General features: G+C 47.2%; 1 pseudogene; it reads right to left on the bottom strand.

The window, feature by feature from the left end:
- Nucleotides 1-952: 952 nt before the first annotated feature.
- LOC123108333 (uncharacterized acetyltransferase At3g50280-like) lies at nt 953-5,295 on the bottom strand (annotated as a pseudogene).
- Between the last annotated feature and the right edge of the window lie 18,244 nt (nt 5,296-23,539).

Raw genomic sequence — 23,539 nt, forward strand, 5'->3', positions numbered from 1 at the left:
GGCCTCCATATCCGACCCCCCCCCCCCCCGCCCCTCCCCAAATCCATCAACTGCACGCTCTCAATCCGTATCTTCTGTTACTATGTGTGTCATGCTACATCTACGTAATAAGTTATTAACGTAAACTTACGTTCTATCCTCCCTCGACCAATCACCCTCCCACTGATTTCAATGGGTGGGGTCGGGCGAGTTTTTCTTCATTAAATTGCGCCAAGCCAGCCTGCACGTAAAATTACGTTAGATGTTTACGTAGGTGTAGGGAAACCCGTATGAGCCCCAACCGAAGGGATTTATTAATAATCAAACAGTGACCCCGGTCCTTCGCTCTGCAGTTAGGTTTTCGTTTTGTAGGTCATGGTGCGTCGTTCGGGTGGTGGGAGCGGCACCCGGACGAATAAATCTTCCTCAACTCCACTCCCACACTGGCGGTTCCCTTTATGGCGGCGTCTCGGAGTTGATGGCATCGTGTCTCTGTCGATCCCTCAGACCAGCAGCGTTAGGGTTCATGGATGGTGTTCACGAGGCGGTGGCGGCGACTCCATTAGGTGTGTCTCTCCTTCTGCTCTGTCCCTGTTGTTGTGGCGTTGTCTCCGACGTCATGATGGAGCAAGGAGGTTTTGTCGTTCAGGAGTACGCGCAGGCGGTTGTCTACGCAAGTGACAGTTGGAAGATGGAGTATCTTGTGTTGGGTCTGTGGGCGAAGGCTAACAGTTCTGGTTTCCTTCTCCAACGTCAACGTCATGCGGGGGTGTCAGTTCTAAAGTTTGAAGGCATGTCCGGGGATATGTTGCCCCGGTCTGATTCTTTCAGCGGCTATGGTTTTGCTTCTGGTAAACTATTTTGGAGGTCCGTAAAGCTGCTGATCAACGATGGAGCCGTGTCGAGCTTGGGTGAAGAGGTGATCTGTCTTTTTACCCTTTGGTGGCCGCTTCGGCGGTGTCAAAGTAAAGGGACAGGCGCTGGTATTTTGCACAGAATTTTCCTATTTTTTCAGTTACGTATGGTCAGTGCTTACGTGCTTTGTAACTTGGTCTTTATTCTATATAAATGAGACACATATTATCATGAAAAAAACAAATCAAATACGGGTGATGCGGTCCGCATCAATTACATGACACACATAGTTCAATTTTTTTTTGACATGACACACGTGCAAATCGGTCGGCCTGCTGCTGTGACATCAATTACATGACCAGTACAAGATATACAAGAATTAAAGCTACACAGTCACATCGGTCGGTCGGTCGGCCGGCCTGCCTGGGAGACGGAGATCACGGCACGGTGGCGCTCATGAATTCATGGTCGGCGACGAGCCTGGCCAGCGCGTCCGGGGCGAGGCACACCTCCAGCGCAATGCTCCCCGCGCCGCACCCGCCCTCGTACGCCGTCGCCTTGTGGCTCACCTTGTTCCCCGCGCCGCTCCGCACGGCCACCGGCGCTCCCCATCCAAAGTCGTTGCCGTACACGTTGAACCGCGGACAGTTCCCCGTGACCAGCAGCGCGCGAGCGCCTGCGCCCCGCGCGAGCGCCGGCGGCATCCCGAAGCTGGCTCCCGGGCCCAGGTCGCGAGCTCCTCCCTCTCGCGCGCCCCGTCGAACGACGCCACGGCCCGGTTCAGCAGCCACGCCGCCCGGCCCAGCCCTTTCTCCAGGACCTCGCCGGCGGTGGAATCGGCCGCGGCGAGCGACACCGCGTTGCCAGAGTAGGCCGCCGTCACGCCGTCCACGCGGCCCCGGCATCCGACCTGGATGACGTACCGCGTCCCCTCCTCAGGCGCCAGCCTCCAGGCGCGGCACACCGCGCGCCACAGGTGCGCGAGCACGGCCTGCAGCGAGGAGATGGTGGCGCCGGAGCCAGACATCTCGGCGTTCGCCTTTGACACGAGCTCCTTGACGCTCTCCCCGGAGAAACGCAAGAAGCATTCCTGCCCCGGTGGGCGCTGAGCGTAAGCACGTCGACGCAGCCCCACGATGTCGTCCAGCTTGCCCAAGGGTACAGGGATGGGGACGGCGCAGCCGTCCGGGAACCACCTGTCGAACACCGGCAGCGGCGAGGAGATCTCGCAGTCGTAGCCGCCGTCGACACTACGCCGGCTGATCTCCGACCAAGTGTTGAACAGGTGCCAGAAGGTGGTCCCGTCGGCCCCCCCGTGGTTGAGCGACATGGCAACAAAGACGCCGTCGTCGAGCTCGGTGACCTGCGCGGCCAGGATCGGGCGAGAGCCCGCGGCGGCGTCCGCGCCAATCACCCCGTTGAGCGGGAAGAAGTGTTAGAGTTGTGTTGAATATTGTGTACAAGGTAGGTTACAGTTGGACTCATAGTTGTATTGTGTTTAGATAGGATATGGAGCCGTGTCCTAGTAGGACACTCGTATCCTAGGCCTCTCATATATAGCGGGACAAGACACACGATGTAACCTATGCCAATATAATAGCACCGGAACGCAGGGAAAGCCGGCGGCATGTGCCGGTGTTCCGGGCGACCGGGTGCGGTATTGTGACGATGTCACGGGGAGGAGCGCCCGTAGTCAGGCCCTGGGGATGTAGCCATATCGGTGAACCTCGTTAACAAATCTTGGTGTCGTGCTCATGTGATTGCTTGGTTCTCGAATGATCGACGATATGCTTTGGATTTATTTTAACAAGTGGTATCATGAGCTAGGTTGTTCGGAGGCTACGGGATGTTGATCGAGAGGAAGGCTTGATGTTTACATCGGTATCGTGTATATGGAAGTTTCCGCAAATACGTGTTGGCACGGTTGAGATCGATCGGAAGAAATTAAGCGAACAGCAATGTCAGCGAGTTATGGTGGTAATCGGACAACAGCGCCGGCGTGGTATAGCGGAAGTAGCAGGCTTATCAATTGACGCAGCGCCTGGAAGCGACCTGGTTAGGTGCGCGTTGGCGCAGTGATCGTGCAGCGCAGTCTAGCAGCAGCGCCTTGCTTGGTGGGCAGGCCAGGCGGGGCCGTGCGTGTCCGAAGAAGGCCCGTGCCAGCTGTTTGGAAGTTACTACGTGCGAGATTTGTTTTGGACCAAAAAAAAAGGAAGGAGACCGAGTCTCTATGTGTGACACAGGGAGACAAGAGGCAGATCGATTCAGCGGAAGAAAAATCCATTGATACATCCATCGGGGATTAGCATCAGGTTTTGGCAAAGCAAGTTGCACTAGCATCGGGAGTTGAGCCAAGGGAGCAGATCACCTAAAGGCAAAAAAATTGGTGGATTGCTACTAGTACATGGAGGCGAGACCACGCTGGGTTTTGGTCGTGTACTTTGGCGTCCCGGGGATAGCTCGGATAGTTTTTCACACGGTCAGTCATACGAAGAACCATGGCGCCAATGGGTAACAGGTTTGAGGTAGAGAAGTTTACAGAACTGAAAACCTTGGGTTATGACAGACACGGATGAAAGATTTGTTGGCACAATAGAGATGCTTGAAGACGTTGTGGGAAGTCAATTCAGCTAAGATGGGATTATCATGTGATGGATGAGAATTCTTGGAAGATGATTTGAGAACCTCGAGCGTGTCATGTAGCCGGACAAGTTCGGCTGGGTCAGACTAGATAGTCTGACGGATCGACGTGAGTCGGTTGGAACAGAAGACGATGGTGGGATCGGCGACAGCGACATATGAGCGTGATGCTGATGGTGACCGACTTCTGGGGCGTGGAAACACGTGGCACATGCCCCGAGGGCTTGTGTGGCTTCAACAAGACTATGGCGCAGGGTTGATTCAAGGTGATGTACACACGGAGCTTGAAGTCGACGAGGCGCGAGGGTGGACTGATCATCTATCATGGAGTCATGTTGAAGGTGGAGCTGGATTGAGGAGCTACGGTGTAAGGATCCAGAGAATCGAAGCCTATTAAGAAATGGGGAAAAGCGAGTGACATGCAATTCAGACTGGAGCCCAGTGGTCCGATGGAAGCGTGAAACTCGTCATCGGTCGGTGATGATCGGTGGTACTCTGCAGTGGGGGTTGAGTGGTACGGGTTCGCGACCCTTGAGACTCGACAGGGACAGCGGAGGCTCGACGCGGTAATAGTGACGAGGCGTGCGGTGCGCACGGTGCATGGAGACGGACCAGGGATCTGGTGGTCATACATGTGGTGAGACAACTGTGAATTTGACTCAGGATGACTACAAGCAATGGTGAAATTCCTTCAAGTTTCAAGCAGGCGGTCAAGAAAGGAGCGGTGATGTTGAGTTCAGGTAACTCTTATGTGTGACACCCAATATGTGAGTTGTTCACTTTGATGCGGGTCAGTGATCAGTGTGTGATGGCTTTGGACGGATACTCTGGAAGTTGGGAGTGCAAACTAGAGTAAAGTGGAACTTAACTTTGCTCGAGTATTGACTGTGGTCAAAAAAAGAAGAGACTACAAGTTGCAGGTGGAGTCACATGGAGTCTTTGGAGTAGCAGCGATACTCATGAGAGAAACTCAAGTCCAATGTACATAGAAGTTTGACGTATTGACGAATTCAGGGTGGTGGAGAATATTCGCCAAGGTGGAGTTTGTTAGAGTTGTGTCGAATATTGTGTACAAGGTAGGTTACAGTTGGACTTGTAGTTGTATTGTGTTTAGATAGGATATGGAGTCGTGTCCTAGTAGGACACTCGTATCCTAGGCCTCTCATATATAGCGGGGCTAGACACATGATGTAACCTATGCCAACATAATAGCACCGGAACGCAGGGGAAGCCAGCGGCATGTGCCGGTGTTCAGTGCGACCGGGTGCGGTATTGTGACGGTGTCACGGGGAGGAGCGTCCGTAGTCAGGCCCCGGGGATGTAGCCATATCGGTGGACCTCGTTAACAAATCCTGGTGTCGTGCTCGTGTGATTGCTTGGTCCTCGTATGATCGACGGTATGCCTCGGATTTATTCTAACAAGAAGGGCCAGACCACCCGCGGGATGCATAGCAGGGCGGTGACGTCCGCGACGGTGACACCCGGCGCCACGGCGTGGACGAACTCGGCGCCTTCGTCGCTGTAGCAGAGCGAGATGGTTTGGCCGGCGCTGTCCCCGTGGTCGTTGACAGCGAGGCGGCCGGCGAGGGGGAAGAACCGGCCCAGGGCGCGCGCCAAGGACGAGGCGAGGCGGTCCACGACTCCTTGGGCGACGGCGGCGGGGGGCTTGGGCAGGAGGACGCCCTTCTGGTTGTAGTCCACGATCAGCATCCGGAGATCCCACGGCGTTAGGTGGATGGTCCCCGGCTGGCGCTCCGGCGACCGGAAGGTGCTTGATTTCGGGCGGACCATGCGCCTGGACATGATCCGGACATCGCCCATCCTAGCTTAAGCTTGGTTGCCCACGCCCCAGTCGAAATCTCGCTCGGTGCTCGAAGTTCAGAGGAGGAGGAGGGTGGTTGTACCGTGGCCTTTTAGGTTTGCAATTGAGCGGCCTTTTGTTTTGTTCCTTTGCCAGGGGGGGGCAAAGCTTTTGGTGCACCTACGGGTGTAGAGGGGGCCAAATTTCGTGTTTTGACCATTTTCTGATACTCCCTTCATTTCTTTTTACTTCGCATATAAGATTTTATCAAAGTCAAACTACATAAGATTTGACCAAATTTATATAAAAAATATGAACATCTACAATACTAAAACTATATAGTATGAAAATACATTTCATGGTGCATCTGATAATATTGATTTCATATTGTGAATTGTCGGTGTCAAAACCGGCGGATCTCGGGTAGGAGGTCCCGAACTGTGCGTTTAAGGCGGATGGTAACAGGAGGTAGGGGACACGATGTTTTACCCAGGTTCGGGACCTCTTGATAGAGGTAAAACCCTACGTCATGCTTGATTGTTCTTGATGATATGAGTATTACAAGAGTTGATCTACCATGAGATTAGAGAGGCTAAAACCCTAGAAGTTAGCCTATGGTATGATTGTATCTTGTCCTACGGACTAAAACCCTCCGGTTTATATAGACACCGGAGGGGGCTAGGGTTACACAAGGTCGGTTACAAAGGAGGAGATATACATATCCGTATTGGCTAGCTTGCCTTCCACGCCAAGTAGAGTCCCATCCGGACACGAGACGAAGTCTTCAATCTTGTATCTTCATAGTCCAACATTCCGGCCAAAGGATATAGTCCGACTGTCCGAATACCCCCTAATCCAGGACTCCCTCAGTAGCCCCCGAACCAGGCTTCAATGACGACGAGTCCGGCGCGCAGTATTGTCTTCGGCATTGCAAGGCGGGTTCTTCTCCATCTGTCGAACGTCTGTGAAGCAGTGTCCGGTCCCATAAATGTTTGGACCTCTTGGCTTATGTGCCCAATAAGGGCTTTCTCCCACGCGTCGAATGAATACGAGGAGCCAGGGAGTTTTTATATTCACCCCCCTAGCCAGATAAATAAATCGTCTATTAAAGGGATGGGGATTCTTAGATCCAATCCATACCATCCTCCCACAGCGAGAATCCATCGGAGCGCACTTCAGAAAAATCCATTCCAATATGGCCGACCACCGCAGCTCCTCCTCCCGCCCCCGTAGCCCTAAGCCTGGTGATTGTGAGAGATGTTCCATCCCACACAGTCGATTAGTCGAACTGCAAACTCAGGGCTTCCTCCCTCCAGCGTATATGGTTCCCGTCCGAGCCGGGCTCGCCACCTACAATGGCGGGGAGCAAGCGGAGAGCTTCCCCAGCCCCTCTGTAGGGGAGCGGGTGTGCCTTGTTCCCTACTTATTAAGGGGATTCGGATTTCCAATTCAACCTTTCCTTCGCGGGCTCCAGGTGTTTTACGGGCTCCAACTGCATAATTTCACCCCTGCTTCCATATTACACATCGCCGGCTATGTTGCCCTTTGCGAGTTATTCCTAAGCTGTGAGGCTCATTTCGAGCTGTGGAAGAGGTTATTTTGCCTCGTCCCTCGCACACAGAAGGAGTCACTTTATCAAGTGGGCAGAGCCGAAATATGGCGCATCGCCGAAACCGGATACCTATCCGGTACTCCGAAGAAGACGTCCGAAGACTGGCCTTCGGAATGGTTTTATATGGAGGACATCCCTCTTTCGGACCCTGTTCGGCGGGGTCTTCCTGAGTTCAACAATACTCCTCTGAAGAAATGCCAAAGCTGGCCCCCACGGAGCCCCCAGGAGGAAGACAACGGAGAAGTCCTTTACCTGATGAACCGGATTAAAGCGCTGGCTCAATCAGGATTGACAGTAATTGAAGTTATGTTAATGCATAATGCGGGGGGTGCAGCCGCTTCAATATCGAGGGCACCCCCTGTGGTGTTTTAACGAGGAAGATGATGCCACCCGTTGCAGACGTAAGTGACTGGACTCCACTGCTGCTTTAGTAAAAATTCTGTCCGAGTTGTTCAAGGGATAGGAAGAGGAGTTCATCCGCATCAAGCCACGGGATGGATTCTCCATGTACAACCCTCCAAGCTGGGTGAGTTATATCTCCTTACTCCCATTCTTCCCACATTTTTTGTCGTAGGTACATACCTTGCCATTTTTCGGCAGGAACTGTGAAAAGCTGTAAGGGAGGTCAACAGCCCATCTCCACAACCAGAGGACCCTGACCGGGCCCTCGGTCCCGGACTCGAAGAAGATCCGGACATATTCGTGGAGCTGATAGACAGGCAGTTCTATCAATTGAGCGGTGATGACGCCATGGTGGCCATTACAGCCGACTATCCCGGACTGCTCCCTGCATCGCACGTAAGAAAGACCAAAATCCCAACTCCAAAAACTAGGATCCCCTTTTAGACATTCACCTACCATATACCTATGGTGTTTTACAGGGAAGGCATTCAGGACGCCGTGCCGAACCCGCAGCAACTCGCCAACAAGAGGCACCGAGGCCGGGTAGGCCAAAAAGGAAGGTGATGACCCACAAGTATAGGGGATCTATCGTAGTCCTTTCGATATGTAAGAGTGTCGAACCCAACGAGGAGCAGAAGGAAATGATAAGCGGTTTTCAGTAAGGTATTCTCTGCAAGTACTGAAATAAGTGGTAACAGATAGTTTTGTGACGGGATAAATTGTAACGAGCAACGAGTAACAAAAGTAAATAAAGTGCAGCAAGATGGCCCAATCCTTTTGTAGCAAAGTACAAGCCGGAACAAACTCTTATAATAGGAAAAGCGCTCCCGAGGACACATGGGAATATCCTCAAGCTAGTTTTCATCACGTTCATATGATTCGCGTTAGATACTTTGATAATTTGATATGTGGGTGGACCGGTGCTTGGGTGCTGTTCTTACTTGAACAAGCATCCCACTTATGATTAACCTCTATTGCAAGCATCCGCAACTACAACAAAAGTATTAAGGTAAACCTAACCATAGCATGAAACATATGGATCCAAATCAGCCCCTTACGAAGCAACGCATAAACTAGGGTTTAAGCTTCTGTCACTCTAGCAACCCATCGTCTACTTATTACTTCCCAATGCCTTCCTCTAGGCCCAAATAATGGTGAAGTGCTATGTAGTCGACGTTCACATAACATCACCAGAGGCTAGACAACATACATCTTATCAAAATATCAAACGAATACCAAATTCACATGACTACTCATAGCAAGACTTCTCCCTTGTCCTCAGGAACGAACGTAATTACTCACAAAGCATATTCATGTTCATAATCAGAGGGGTAATAATATGCATATAGGATCTGAACATATGATCTTCCACCAAATAAACCAACTAGCATCAACTACAAGGAGTAATCAACACTACTAGCAACCTACTAGCACCAATCCCAGACTTTGAGACAAGAATTGGATACAAGAGATGAACTAGGGTTTGGAGATGAGATGGTGCTGGTGAAGATGTTGATGGAGATTGCCCTCTCCCGATGAGAGGAGCTTTGGTGATGATGATGGTGATGATTTCCCCCTCCCGGAGGGAAGTTTCCCCGGTAGAACAGCTCTACCGGAGCTCTAGATTGGATTCGCCAAGGTTCCGCCTCGTGGCGGCGGAGTCTCGTCCCGAAAAGTTCATTTTTATTTTTTTCTCATCGAAAGACCTCGTATAGGAGAAGATGGACGTGTAACATCCCAAAATTCTAAATTTTGGAATGTTATAATAAATAGATAGATTTGACTGATTGTTTGATTGATTGCGTGAATTGAGTGAGATTCGAATTCTTTTTGAAAGTTAAATGAGAGGGAATAAAAGGACTTTCCCAAACTTTCATATTGGTTTTCTGATCTTCGTGAATTCAAATTCTTTTCAACACAAAACCCCGGAGAGAAGATGACATGACTTCTTCCATTTATTTAAATGACAAGGGGTGTTGAGAATATTTGAATTTCATTTGGAAATATTCCAATTCTGAAACTTTATGCGACTCAATGATTTTCACGAGAGAAGATAAAATGACTTCTTCAAATTATATGAAATATGAGTTGGGAGTTTCAAAGAATTAAATTCAAAGCCCCTTTGAATTTATTTTCAATTTGGAATAGATCATCATGCATATTTTATTTTCTTGCTTTTTGGTCGATCCTAGAAATTTCACGCAACTCAAGGACCCTTGGAGAGAGTTGGAGATTTCGTTATTTTCATATTTGAGAGTTTTCTCGAATTGAAAAGAGGGTCATTTGATTTATTTATTTTATCTTCAATAATTTTTCCGTTATCAAAAAAAAATATAAGAGAGGGAATAATATGACTTTCCCAAAATATAGGAAAAATGAAGATTTAATAAATAGATCAAACTTTGTTTTCCGGTGTTTATTCGCATTTTATTTGGATAGGGAAAAATGCGCGTTTTCAAAAATTGCTTTTTAGGTCCCGAGTAAAGTTCATTTTGTTCAGCTCATTTTTAGGAGTCGGGGAAAATTTACTTTATTAATTTTGGAGTTCGTTTAGATTTTCTTTTATTTATTTTTTTTTGCGCGCGAGACCGTTTAAAAAAAAAATCCGCAGCGCCTTGGGCCAAAGGCCCAAGCCACTAGCCGCCGGCCGGCCAAGAGGCCATAGCGCGCGTGCACCAGGGAGCCGCCGCTTCCTTCTTTTGCCTAGTCCTAGTAGGACTCTTGTCCTATGTTCGTTTATTCCGTATCTATTTCTAGATCTTTTCCTCTTGTTTCCTAATCCTAATCTATTTCTTGTCCCCTACCCCAAGCAAAACCCTCCCCTCCCCAATATAAATACCCAAGCACCCCCCCTCTAAACACATCAAACCAACACCTCTCCTCTCCTCTCCGCCGCCCCACGCCGCGCCGCCGCCCTTGTGCACCACCGCCGCCATGCGTCACCGCGCCGCCGCCCTGCGTCAACGCCGCCGTCGCCGCCGTTCGCCGGAGGTACCGCGCCGCGTCTCTTCTTTCCCTCGGTTCGGTTTTTCTTATAAACCGTTCCGATTCTTTTCTTCTCTACCGATTCGTTTTCTCTTCGATTCTTCGCCAAACCATTTCGGTTTTCTAGATCGGTTTTCGTTCTTCTTTCGGACCGTTCGTCTCAACGAACGTGATCACCGATTATTTCCCGGTTAACGACGTCTGTTCGTATAACCGTTCTTCATTTTCTTTCTCGTCGGATTTATTCCGCGATCGCGATCTCAGATCCGATCTTCGTTCTAGTTTATCTTCTCGCCCGTTTATCGGAATCAGGTGATTCAAGCGCCTGGAGTTTCGTCTCAAAACCGCCGTTCCATCTAATCAACTTGAACAAGCTTTTGCTACAGTAAAATTTGACCTAGTTTCAACTTGCTAGAACCGAGTTGTTTTCTTCCGCCGTTTGTTTTTCGTAGTTTGTTCGGTTCGTTCTTTCTTTTGCAACCAGGGTTCTTAAGTTGAACTATCTGGTTAGATCTTTTATTCGAGATTTCCCCGTGCATTAGATGAGTGCTTATTGTATGCTTGTTGTTTGTTTGCGTTAGATCACCCGGAGTGCGCCGCTTGTTACTTCGAATCTCTAGGTCTCGCGGATCATCAGCAAGGCAAGTTCACACTTTGATCATATCTTTCCTACTACCCAGTTTTATTGCATTAGATCAAACCCCAAACACTTGCATTGTTTAGGATCTAAATTAAATTGTGGGATTGGGAAGTAGAATTGAGGTAGTACCTATTACCTGTTACTTATGAAACCTTGGGAGTTACTTCTACGTTGCTTATTATGCTATGCTATGCTAGTAGACGTGGATTGGGTGAGTGAATATCCATGACAGATGTGAGATTGTTAATTAATGGTTTATCTAAGGTGGCAACCTAAACACACATCTGGGTGGATTGAGGCACCTGATGTCTATCAGGACTTGCCTGTTTTTTTCGGACCGCCACCCAGGCTCTAAGGGATCATAAGATATTTCAAACTGGAAACTTCCGTGTGCAGCCACAAGCCAATTATGGGCTCTGGCGTAGTTGATTAAGTTGTGCGAACTCTTACGGGTAGGCTAGCTGATGTAGGGGATGTAGGTTGGTACGGTCTACCCACATGTAAGGTGCTAGCGCTTCTGAAAGACTATGTCTCGGTCATCCGTCTTCTCAAACACCATGTAGTGCGAGAAACCAAACGGAGGCGATCGAGTCTTGTGGGGAAAAGTGCGCAAACCTCTGCAGAGTAACAAACTAATCATGATTAGCCGTGTCCCCGGTTATGGACAACTTGAGTATCTAGTACTTGAATATCGAGTGAATCTCAACATGTTACTTCTAATTAATGTTGTTGGGTTTTAATGAGTACTTTTAATTGGGATTGAGAATGCTGTCAACCATTCTCAATGTTTAACAACCACCATGATAGTTAAACAAATTTATTCCTTTGCAGTAGGAAAAAAACTGGCTTTATGCAAAACTGTAACCATAGAGCTTTCCACCAGCCAAATATGCATATAGTGATAGCCATTGTTCATTATTCTCTCTATGGTGTGAATTTGCCAGTACATTCAATGTACTGACCCCTTTTGGGCTGCAACGTCTCATGTTGCAGGATGTCTTACGACGAGTAAGTGGTACGTTAGGGTTACGATTTCCTATACTCAACTTTGCCGTTGGTGTTGATGGGAATCCACAACCTTGTTGCTTCCGTTTTAAGGATTGAGGTAATAGTACTTACGTTACTTTATACATGTGATTTACCTCTGCTATAAATCCTTCGAGTACTGTGTGTGTCAGCATACTGATCCAGGGATGACACATAAGCACAGAGACGTGATCCATTCGGGTCGGGTCGCTACAAGATGGTATCAGAGCACATGTTGACTGTAGGACGTGACCCTAGAAACTGGCAAGCCAATAGCAAAGATTTTTCTCTACAACTTTCCCTTTCAAAAGATCTTTTACCTCTCTTCTCTTCTGAGCTTATTCAAAATTCTCTTTAGTGAGACCATACCCTTTTCCCCTATTGACCACTCGAAGATTCGACTGATGAGACCACTCCAAGAAGTACAGGATATCAGACCAGTAAGACCATTCGGAATGAAGAGGATTTTACCATACAATATGCTAATGGAAACTACAACGGTTGAAGACTCCGAAGACTAGGAGAATTTGAAGGCTTTGAAGAATTTCCGGATTTGTATGACTTAGGAAGGCACCCCTTATGGAACTTGGCAGACTATGAAACCTGTCAATACCCGGGATCAAGGGGTATCGGAGAAGGACCGGAACATGGAGCATTAGAACTCAAAGTTTTGTCAAGAAAACTCTAAGACAGGAGATATCAATCATGAAATGAAAGCTCATGGCAGTAACATGGGCATAGACATGGCTAACGATGGTGTTATTGCCCGCCTATTCTATTGTCACCATGCGGAGTTAAGCGTGCAGATGCATGGAAGAATTGAATGGTAGAACGCTGAAGGAGCATCTGTCAGCGAAGGATGCAGTTTTAACATAGCTGGTACATCACCAGGATCTGGAATATTACATCAGGAAGTTTAGGAGGGACCTGCAGAAGCAGTATTCGGCAAAGAAGTATTTCGTGAAGAAACTCAGGAACCAGAAGCTGAAGTAGCCAAGCTGGAGAAGCAAAACCCCGAGGTACCAGAGATTGTCATGAACTGAAGGAAAGTAGAACCACGGCTCAGCCACGGATGTTGAAACCCAAAAGTTGGAATGCAATTCCAGAATATTCAAGGATGTCACGAAAGACTTCGCATCAATAGAGATTGATCTGGCAAAAGAACTTGAGAAGACAAGCATGATCGGAAGAAGCCATTGGAGGCATGAACAAAGACTTGAAGAGTTTGGAGACGTTGAAGATTCATTGACCTTTAGAAGACCAAACCCCTATTATATACCTACGTTAGATGCGACGTTTGTGAGCTGTCATTTGTTTGATGTTTTTTTCCGACAGCCACAATAAAATCTGTCTTTTCAAAAAAAAAAATTGTATTGAGTGCATCCCTCTCGATCTCTCTTATCCCACCCCAAACCCATGGACCCAATAAAGGATGAATGGAGATGAGCTTGTACTCTCTGGACCGATGAGTCAATGGGAGATGGACCGATGGATTCAGAACATGAGGATCACATGGAGAATAACCCTATAGCCGGAAAGGATATGGCCCAGCATGCTCTTCAATGCTTTGAAAGAGGTGCTGCTACTTGGTGGAGGATGTACCAAACCATCAATGGATGGCAAGGAGTAACCACTTGGAAAGAATTTAAGTTGACTTTGCTAAAGTCTCAGTTTGTGTCCCAGAAGTTGAAGCCTTATGGAAAGGATATGAAGAAACCTTGTGCGTACAAGCTCTGTGGAGAAATAGGACACAACCATAAAGAAAAGAAGGACGAATACCCTCATAAGTAGAGGATTATCAAAGGAGTTAGCCGAGGATTTTCAGGGAACTTCGATTGGAGATTGTTCCCAAAGGTTTTGTTGCAGCAATGGAAGTTCAGTTTACATTGTTGGAAAAGATCCGTGAAGCTCAGAAGGATGACAAAGAGATTGCTGAGGTAAAAGAGAGGATGAGCAAAGGAAAGGCCAAAGGTTTTCATAAGGATGAACACGACACCTTATGGTTTGAGAATAGTGTATATGTGCCAATAATGCAAAGATCAGGAAGTTAATACTTCAGGAGGCTCATGACTCACCATACTTGATTCGCCCTGGAAACACCAAGATGTATTTGGATTTGAAGGAGTGTTTCTGGTGGACTGGTATGAAGGAGGATATTACGGAGTATGTAGTCGTAAGTGATGTATGTCAGAGAAAGTAAAAGCAGAGCATCAGAAGTCAGCAGGATTATTGCAGCCTATGCTAATACCTGAATGGAAGCAGGATAAGCTTGGCATGGATTTCATTACCAGATTTCCCAGAACCCGAACGGGATATGATTCTATCTGGGTAATAGTTTATTCGCTTGATCAAAGTGGCTCGCTTTATCCCAGAGAAAACCACCTATACAAGTGCGAAGTTGGCCAAGATATATATTTGAGAAAGGATCGTATGTCTGCATGGAGTTCCGAGGACCATCGTAGAGGAACGCAGTTTACCTCCAAGTTTTGGAATCAGCTGCACCAGACTTTGGGTACTAGGCTAGAGTTCAGTACAGCCTTTCATCCGCAGACAGATGGATAAATCAAGAGAGTCAATCAGATTTTGGAGGACATGTTGAGAGCGTGTGCGCTAGATTATGGATCTAGTAGTGATGATAATTTACATCACGCGGAGTTTCTCATTCAAGAATAGCTACCAAGTCAGTTTGAAGATGGCCCCTTTTTGAAGCTTTGTATGGGAGAAAAAGCCAGACACCGTTGATGTGGGATGAAGTTGGAGACCGTCAGTTGTTTGGACCAAATGTGATCAAGGAGTGAGAAGAGAATGTTAAGTTGCTTCGAGATAGACTGAAGGTAGCTCAGTCCAGGCAGAAGAGTTATGCAGACTAAAAAACGCAAGGAGGTAGTCTATGAAATCGGAGACAGAGCATATCTTTGTGTGCCAGCTCTGCGAGGAGTTAAACGATTTGGAGTTAAGGGAAAGTTAGCCCCGAGATTTGTAGGACCATACCAAGTATTGGAGCGTATGGGAGAAGTTACCAACAAGTTGGAGTCACCCGAAGGACTGTCAGGAGTTCAAGATGTGTTTTACGTTTCCCAGTTGAAGAAGTGCCATGCAGAGATGGCCAATATTCCCCTATAAGGACGCTTGACCCTGGAAAGGATAATGATGTTCCACGAAGTGGAGTATGGATTTCATAAGTATAAGTTTTATCACGGTATGTGGGACATCCCACGAGGATGAAGAGATGAAGTGTTATTGGATATAAAGGAGGTATGATGTTGGAAATATGGATCAATGGAAATTCCATGAAGAGTCTGAGTAATCATGTCCCCGTTTGGTGCAAATATAAGGAAAAGAGACAGTACAATTGGATGGATTTAAGAATACTAGGAAGTTGGAAGTTGGAATAATGATCAGTTGCCCCGAAGATAAGTTCAAGGACTACAAGTGATGAGATGGGCCATAACCCACAGGCACCAGGACCTGCCAAGAAGCAAGCACACTCTTGCTGAAGGAAAACCCTGGAAGAAGTTACGACTTGTATCAACCAACGATTCTATAGGAGTTTACGCAAAACCTGAGAGTTGTTAAGTAACGATAGATGTTTGTTTGGCTTGCAGAATCAATGGATTTTCCGAACTTGGTTCGTCGACAAGAAGAATTCTGCAATGCTTGTGAGGATGACCAAGTTTAGAATGCGAGATTCGCTAAACCATGTACAAGGAAATGATTTGGGTGCGGGATGGATTGATCACCATACCGACTTACTCTTATTATTCGCTTTGCTATATGGGATGGTAAATCTGAGTGACTTACCTATAGTGGAGAGACGACGATCAAAACCTTGTTTGAACCTTAGAAAGGTATAGGTATTTTTTTCCCTTGTACACAGTAGTTGTTGCCAACCGTAGGTTATACGGTGAGGTTCAACCCAGACCCTTTCCTGCAGGAGAAACCATAAATTGTTGACCGCCATGAGATATCGATAGTTGTTTAGTTTTGGCGCCAGATCCGTCAGCTAAAGAAGACCCAGTTTCAGAATAACCTTACCAAGATGAAAGGACAGAAGAATTGAGGAAAAGGTTATGCCACTACCGGAAGAGCTCAGAGAAGGAATTTTCTCGAGGATTTGACAAGACCGACACTGTCAAGAATAAGGATGGAATATATGAGTATTGATGGAGCTGTAACGATGTTTCTAAGGGTGGTAGCACCCCAGACCCCTTTGATGATTGATGGATTTTGAGGAGACCCCCAAACCCTAACCTATTTCTTTCTAGCCTCTCCGAATCTCGAGGACGAGATTCCTTTTAAGGGTGGTAGGTTTGTAACATCCCAAAATTCTAAATTTTGAAATGTTATAATAAATAGATAGATTTAACTGATTGTTTGATTGATTGCGTGAATTGAGTGAGATTCGAATTCTTTTTGAAAGTTAAATGAGAGGGAATAAAAGGACTTTCCCAAACTTTCATATTGGTTTTCTGATCTTCGTGAATTCAAATTCTTTTCAACACAAAACCCCGGAGAGAAGATGACATGACTTCTTCCATTTATTTAAATGACAAGGGGTGTTGAGAATATTTGAATTTCATTTGGAAATATTCCAATTCTGAAACTTTATGCGACTCAATGATTTTCACGAGAGAAGATAAAATGACTTCTTCAAATTATATGAAATATGAGTTGGGAGTTTCAAAGAATTAAATTCAAAGCCCCTTTGAATTTATTTTCAATTTGGAATAGATCATCATGCATATTTTATTTTCTTGCTTTTTGGTCGATCCTAGAAATTTCACGCAACTCAAGGACCCTTGGAGAGAGTTGGAGATTTCGTTATTTTCATATTTGAGAGTTTTCTCGAATTGAAAAGAGGGTCATTTGATTTATTTATTTTATCTTCAATAATTTTTCCGTTATCAAAAAAAATATAAGAGAGGGAATAATATGACTTTCCCAAAATATAGGAAAAATGAAGATTTAATAAATAGATCAAACTTTGTTTTCCGGTGTTTATTCGCATTTTATTTGGATAGGGAAAAATGCGCGTTTTCAAAAATTGCTTTTTAGGTCCCGAGTAAAGTTCATTTTGTTCAGCTCATTTTTAGGAGTCGGGAAAAATTTACTTTATTAATTTTGGAGTTCGTTTAGATTTTCTTTTATTTATTTATTTTTGCGCGCGAGACCGTTTAAAAAAAAATCCGCAGCGCCTTGGGCCAAAGGCCCAAGCCACTAGCCGCCGGCCGGCCAAGAGGCCATAGCGCGCGTGCACCAGGGAGCCGCCGCTTCCTTCTTTTGCCTAGTCCTAGTAGGACTCTTGTCCTATGTTCGTTTATTCCGTATCTATTTCTAGATCTTTTCCTCTTGTTTCCTAATCCTAATCTATTTCTTGTCCCCTACCCCAAGCAAAACCCTCCCCTCCCTAATATAAATACCCAAGCACCCCCCCTCTAAACACATCAAACCAACACCTCTCCTCTCCTCTCCGCCGCCCCACGCCGCGCCGCCGCCCTTGTGCACCACCGCCGCCATGCGTCACCGCGCCACCGCCGCCCTGCGTCAACGCCGCCGTCGCCGCCGTTCGCCGGAGGTACCGCGCCGCGTCTCTTCTTTCCCTCGGTTCGGTTTTTCTTATAAACCGTTCCGATTCTTTTCTTCTCTACCGATTCGTTTTCTCTTCGATTCTTCGCCAAACCATTCCGGTTTTCTAGATCGGTTTTCGTTCTTCTTTCGGACCGTTCGTCTCAACGAACGTGATCACCGATTATTTCCCGGTTAACGACGTCTGTTCGTATAACCGTTCTTCATTTTCTTTCTCGTCGGATTTATTCCGCGATCGCGATCTCAGATCCGATCTTCGTTCTAGTTTATCTTCTCGCCCGTTTATCGGAATCAGGTGATTCAAGCGCCTGGAGTTTCGTCTCAAAACCGCCGTTCCATCTAATCAACTTGAACAAGCTTTTGCTACAGTAAAATTTGACCTAGTTTCAACTTGCTAGAACCGAGTTGTTTTCTTCCGCCGTTTGTTTTTCGTAGTTTGTTCGGTTCGTTCTTTCTTTTGCAACCAGGGTTCTTAAGTTGAACTATCTGGTTAGATCTTTTATTCGAGATTTCCCCGTGCATTAGATGAGTGCTTATTGTATGCTTGTTGTTTGTCTGCGTTAGATCACCCGGAGTGCGCCGCTTGTTACTTCGAATCTCTAGGTCTCGCGGATCATCAGCAAGGCAAGTTCACACTTTGATCATATCTTTCCTACTACCCAGTTTTATTGCATTAGATCAAACCCTCAAACACTTGCATTGTTTAGGATCTAAATTAAATTGTGGGATTGGGAAGTAGAATTGAGGTAGTACCTATTACCTGTTACTTATGAAACCTTGGGAGTTACTTCTACGTTGCTTATTATGCTATGCTATGCTAGTAGACGTGGATTGGGTGAGTGAATATCCATGACAGATGTGAGATTGTTAATTAATGGTTTATCTAAGGTGGCAACCTAAACACACATCTGGGTGGATTGAGGCACCTGATGTCTATCAGGACTTGCCTGTTTTTTTCGGACCGCCACCCAGGCTCTAAGGGATCATAAGATATTTCAAACTGGAAACTTCCGTGTGCAGCCACAAGCCAATTATGGGCTCTGGCGTAGTTGATTAAGTTGTGCGAACTCTTACGGGTAGGGTAGCTGATGTAGGGGATGTAGGTTGGTACGGTCTACCCACATGTAAGGTGCTAGCGCTTCTGAAAGACTATGTCTCGGTCATCCGTCTTCTCAAACACCATGTAGTGCGAGAAACCAAACGGAGGCGATCGAGTCTTGTGGGGAAAAGTGCGCAAACCTCTGCAGAGTAACAAACTAATCATGATTAGCCGTGTCCCCGGTTATGGACAACTTGAGTATCTAGTACTTGAATATCGAGTGAATCTCAACATGTTACTTCTAATTAATGTTGTTGGGTTTTAATGAGTACTTTTAATTGGGATTGAGAATGCTGTCAACCATTCTCAATGTTTAACAACCACCATGATAGTTAAACAAATTTATTCCTTTGCAGTAGGAAAAAAACTGGCTTTATGCAAAACTGTAACCATAGAGCTTTCCACCAGCCAAATATGCATATAGTGATAGCCATTGTTCATTATTCTCTCTATGGTGTGAATTTGCCAGTACATTCAATGTACTGACCCCTTTTGGGCTGCAACGTCTCATGTTGCAGGATGTCTTACGACGAGTAAGTGGTACGTTAGGGTTACGATTTCCTATACTCAACTTTGCCGTTGGTGTTGATGGGAATCCACAACCTTGTTGCTTCCGTTTTAAGGATTGGGGTAATAGTACTTACGTTACTTTATACATGTGATTTACCTCTGCTATAAATCCTTCGAGTATTGTGTTTGTCAGCATACTGATCCAGGGATGACACATAAGCACAGAGACGTGATCCATTCGGGTCGGGTCGCTACAGGACGTCGGAGAGCCACCAGGGGGCCCACGAGGTAGGGGGCGCGCCCCCCACCCTCGTGAGCAGGGTGTGGGCCCCCTGGCCTTCATCTTTGGCGTGGATTTTTCTTTATTTCTTTTAAAATGCTCCGTGGAGTTTCAGGACTTTTGGAGTTGCGCAGAATAGGTCTCTAATATTTGCTCCTTTTCCAGACCAGAATTCCAGCTGCCGGCATTCTCCCTCCTTATGTAAACCTTGTAAAATAAGAGAGAATAGCCATAGTATTGTGACATAAAGTGAGATAATAGTCCATTATGCAATAAATATCGATATAAAAGTATGATGCAAAATGGACGTATCAGAAGGCGGTCAGGACAGAGACGCCGGCGCAGAGGTATGAAAAAAAAACCCCGCTCCATGGTTGTCGTCTTTCTCAAAATGTAATGACGTCCATGTTTCTTTAATAGAAAAACACTCGCCGGAATATGTCCGAAGAGGCTGCCGATCATGCTTCCACCAGTCGGGCTCCAGGGCCGAACATAGAGGCGGAAGCCGACATGGGGCGGACGCCGGATACTCCTCCTACAGAGGATGCGGATAGACTGTCCGCTACAAATTCAGAAGTGGAGAGCGCCATGAATCATAGGCGTCGCCGGGCCGTACTCCGTGACGCTTGCTTCTCACCAGAGGCATTTGATGCCTTCAATTCTGGAGACGCGTACCTCCGTGCTGCTCAAAATGGTCTAGCCAGAGCCACGGACCAGTATGTAAGGGATGTACGGATAAGTTAATCTGACAATTATATGTATCAGTAGCCTCTGAGACTTGAAACAGTTGACGCAACTGATTTAAGGATCAATATTTGTGTAGGTTCTTACCAAGAAGATTCTCAACTGTCTCAAGAGCTGGACGAGTGCAAGGCCCAGCTGGAAGCCACTGTTGCCGCATTGAAGGAGTCCAAAAAGGGTCCCCCTGGTAACTCTTTTGTCTATTGCAAAGAATATCAGTACCAGGTAGTATACGGCGTACATGCACACCTAACAATAGATGTTGCAGGTGGCCCCGGATTGAATCTGGAGGCCGTGGAGGCGGATACGGCACGTGATGATCAACAGCGAAACGCTGGCGAGCGCGTGCTGACGCGAGTTAGGCAGGAGAAAAACGATCTCCAGGATGCCAATATCCGGCTAGGCATGGAACTGAAGGATGTCCGAGCCCAGCTTGCGGACTCCGTGAAGGAGAATAAACGGCTTCAGCGTGGAATTTTTAGTAAGTGCTTGAACAAACTTTTTAAAGGAGTTTTGCGAAGAAGCCTGCTAATAGCGTTATATCTGCAGGTATGCTGACGGGTCGTCCCGCGGAGGAGATGCCTGGGTCATCGGATGATCTTCTGTTAGAGCTCTCCCAACTACACAAACAAGTTCGGCAGGTGATGCAGAGTATTGCCCAAGCTTTGTGGCCGTCCGCGTCCCCGCCAGGAGGCATGGGGGAGCTTATAGAGAAGCTGAAGGGAGCACGGTGGCGCTTCCGGTTATGGAAGATATTGGCCTGTCGACAGGGTGCACGGGAAGCCTGGGCTATGGTGAAGACACGATACACCAAGGCTGACCCAAACCACATGGCCGAGGTCGGACCTGTGGGGCCCGATGGGAAAGAAATCTCTGTCAGTTTAGTGTATGATCAAGTAGAGTTAGCCACAAAGTATTCCCAATAGGATTGTAGGCTAGACAGCCTGTTGGATGCTATAGAAGAAGAATTTAATCAGTCTTAGTGACTGTGTACTTCAAGTGACATATGTAATGTCCCTAGCCAGATTGTAAATCATGTAATGTCATCTTCCAGGGAGAATAGTTCCGTTAAGGGTTCCTTTCCCTGGGTACGCATGCCCTAATGTGCATGTCCGGGCTGCAAGTCGTAGGTTAAAAACATCTGGGGGCGTGTAGTAATTTAAATGAAAGTCATCTTTTATTCACCTACTAAATATTCCCTTAAGAACGCTAGCTTTCGGCTTCACCCAGTTTGAGGTACACATCCGGCTGACCTGACAGTAACAATCACAGAGGTGCTCCCCTTATGCCCTAGCCGAATTAACGGGAACGTAGGGCATAAACACAAGAGCCACGCAACCCAGCTTGGCCAAAACTTAAGTCATATCGATGCACATAATGGAGAAAAAAGGTACATGCGGAAGGATGACACATGTGCGGGGCATGAAGCCCGGAAAAATAATTAGATTAAGCTTTTGTATAGGAAACCCCCAGGTATATTGAGCGCGGTTAGCGCGTCAAGATTGTGTAACCGAGACACAGGTTTAGCCCTTTAGGGCTTTGAAAAGAAAAGAGATAAAGAAAGAGGAAAAAACATATGTGCAAAAAATTCATGGAGGTAAGGAGACGAACATCGAGCCCGGCGCTAGGCGTAGAATCTTCGTAGTCTGGCTGTGTTCCATGGGTTTGGCTCGAGTCGATTATTCGATGCATCCCGCAGACGGTACGCTCCACCGGTCAGAACCTGGTCGATAATAAAGAGACCTTCCCATTTGGGCTTGAGCTTGTTCTTTTTCTTCTCCGGCAGGCGCAGAACTAGTTCACCAACGTTATAGATTTTGGCCCGCACTTCTCTGCTTTGATACCTTCGAGCCTGTTGTTGATAGAATGCGAAACGGGCTTTTGCCACGTCGCGCTCCTCCTCCAGGGCATCCAAACTGTCCTGCCGATCGAGCTCGGCCTCTCTTTCTTCGTAGATGCGCACTCGAGGTGAGTCATGGATTATGTCGCAAGGTAGTACCGCCTCAGCGCCGTACACCATTAAAAACGGTGTGTATCCGGTAGTGTGATTCGGCGTGGTCCGCAGCCCCCATAGTACGGAGTCGAGCTCCTCTACCCAATGGGTGTCTGATTCCTTTAAGGACCGGACTAATCTGGGTTTAATACCACTCATGATAAGACCATTCGCGTGTTTGACTTGACAGTTAGTTTGCGGATGATAGACAGAAGCATAATCGAGCTTGATGCCCATGTTGCTGCACCAAAGTTTCACCTCGTCGGCTGTAAAGTTTGTGCCACTGTCAGTGATGATGCTGTGGGGAACGCCATAACTGTGAATAACCCCGGATATGAAGTCTATCACCGGTCCAGATTCAGCCGTTTTGACAGGTTTGGCTTCTATACATTTGGTGAATTTGTCCACCATGACCAGTAAGTATTTTCTCTTATGGGTTCCCTCTTTGAGGGGTCCGACCATATCGAGCCCCTAGACCGCAAAGGGCCAAGTAATGGGGATGGTTTGGAGGGTGGTAGGTGGCATGTGGCTTTGGTTTGCAAAAAGCTGGCAACCAACACAATGTTGAACCAGATGCTGAGCATCTGCCCGGGCCGTCGGCCAATAAAAACCTGTACGGAAGGCCTTACTTACAAGAGACCGGGCTGCTGCGTGGTGGACGCCGAGTCCGGCATGGATTTTTGCCAACAGCTTCCGCCATTCCTCTTCGGAGATGCACCTTTGAAGGACTCCGGTTGTGCTTTTCTTATATAGCTCTCCCTCATGGACCTTGTAGGCTTTAGATCGCTGCACTATGCAGCGAGCCTCATTTTGGTCCTCGGGTAATTCCTGTCTAGTTAGGTAGGCCAGGAATGGTTCTGTCCACGGGGCGATGACGGCCATTATCACGTGGGTTGAAGGTGTTATTTCGATGGCAGAGCCTCCGATTGTGTCAGAGTATTCGGCATCTGGGGTTGTGGCCAGGTCCGGACTAATTTTGCCGGTGTCCCCTTCCCATACCACGGATGGTTTAAATAGTCTTTCCAGGAAGATGTTTGGTGGGACAGGGTCGCGTTTAGCGCCGATACGAGCTAGGATGTCCGCTGCCTGGTTGTTTTCCCGAGCCACATGGTGGAATTCCAGCCCCTCGAACCGAGCTGACATTTTGAGGATGGCGTTGCGATATGCCGCCATTTTCGGATCCTTGGCATCAAAGTCTCCATTTATTTGGGATATTGCAAGGTTCGAGTCCCCACGCACCTCTAGGCGTTGGATGCCCATGGAGACTGTCATCCGGAGGCCGTGTAGTAGGGCCTCATATTCGGCTGCGTTATTGGAGTCCATATATAGTATTTGGAGCACGTATTGCACCGTGTCTCCGGTGGGGGACGTCAGGACGACGCCAGCCCCT

The sequence above is a fragment of the Triticum aestivum genome, chromosome 5A (assembly GCF_018294505.1).
Source record: "Triticum aestivum cultivar Chinese Spring chromosome 5A, IWGSC CS RefSeq v2.1, whole genome shotgun sequence".
NCBI lineage: Eukaryota > Viridiplantae > Streptophyta > Magnoliopsida > Poales > Poaceae > Triticum > Triticum aestivum.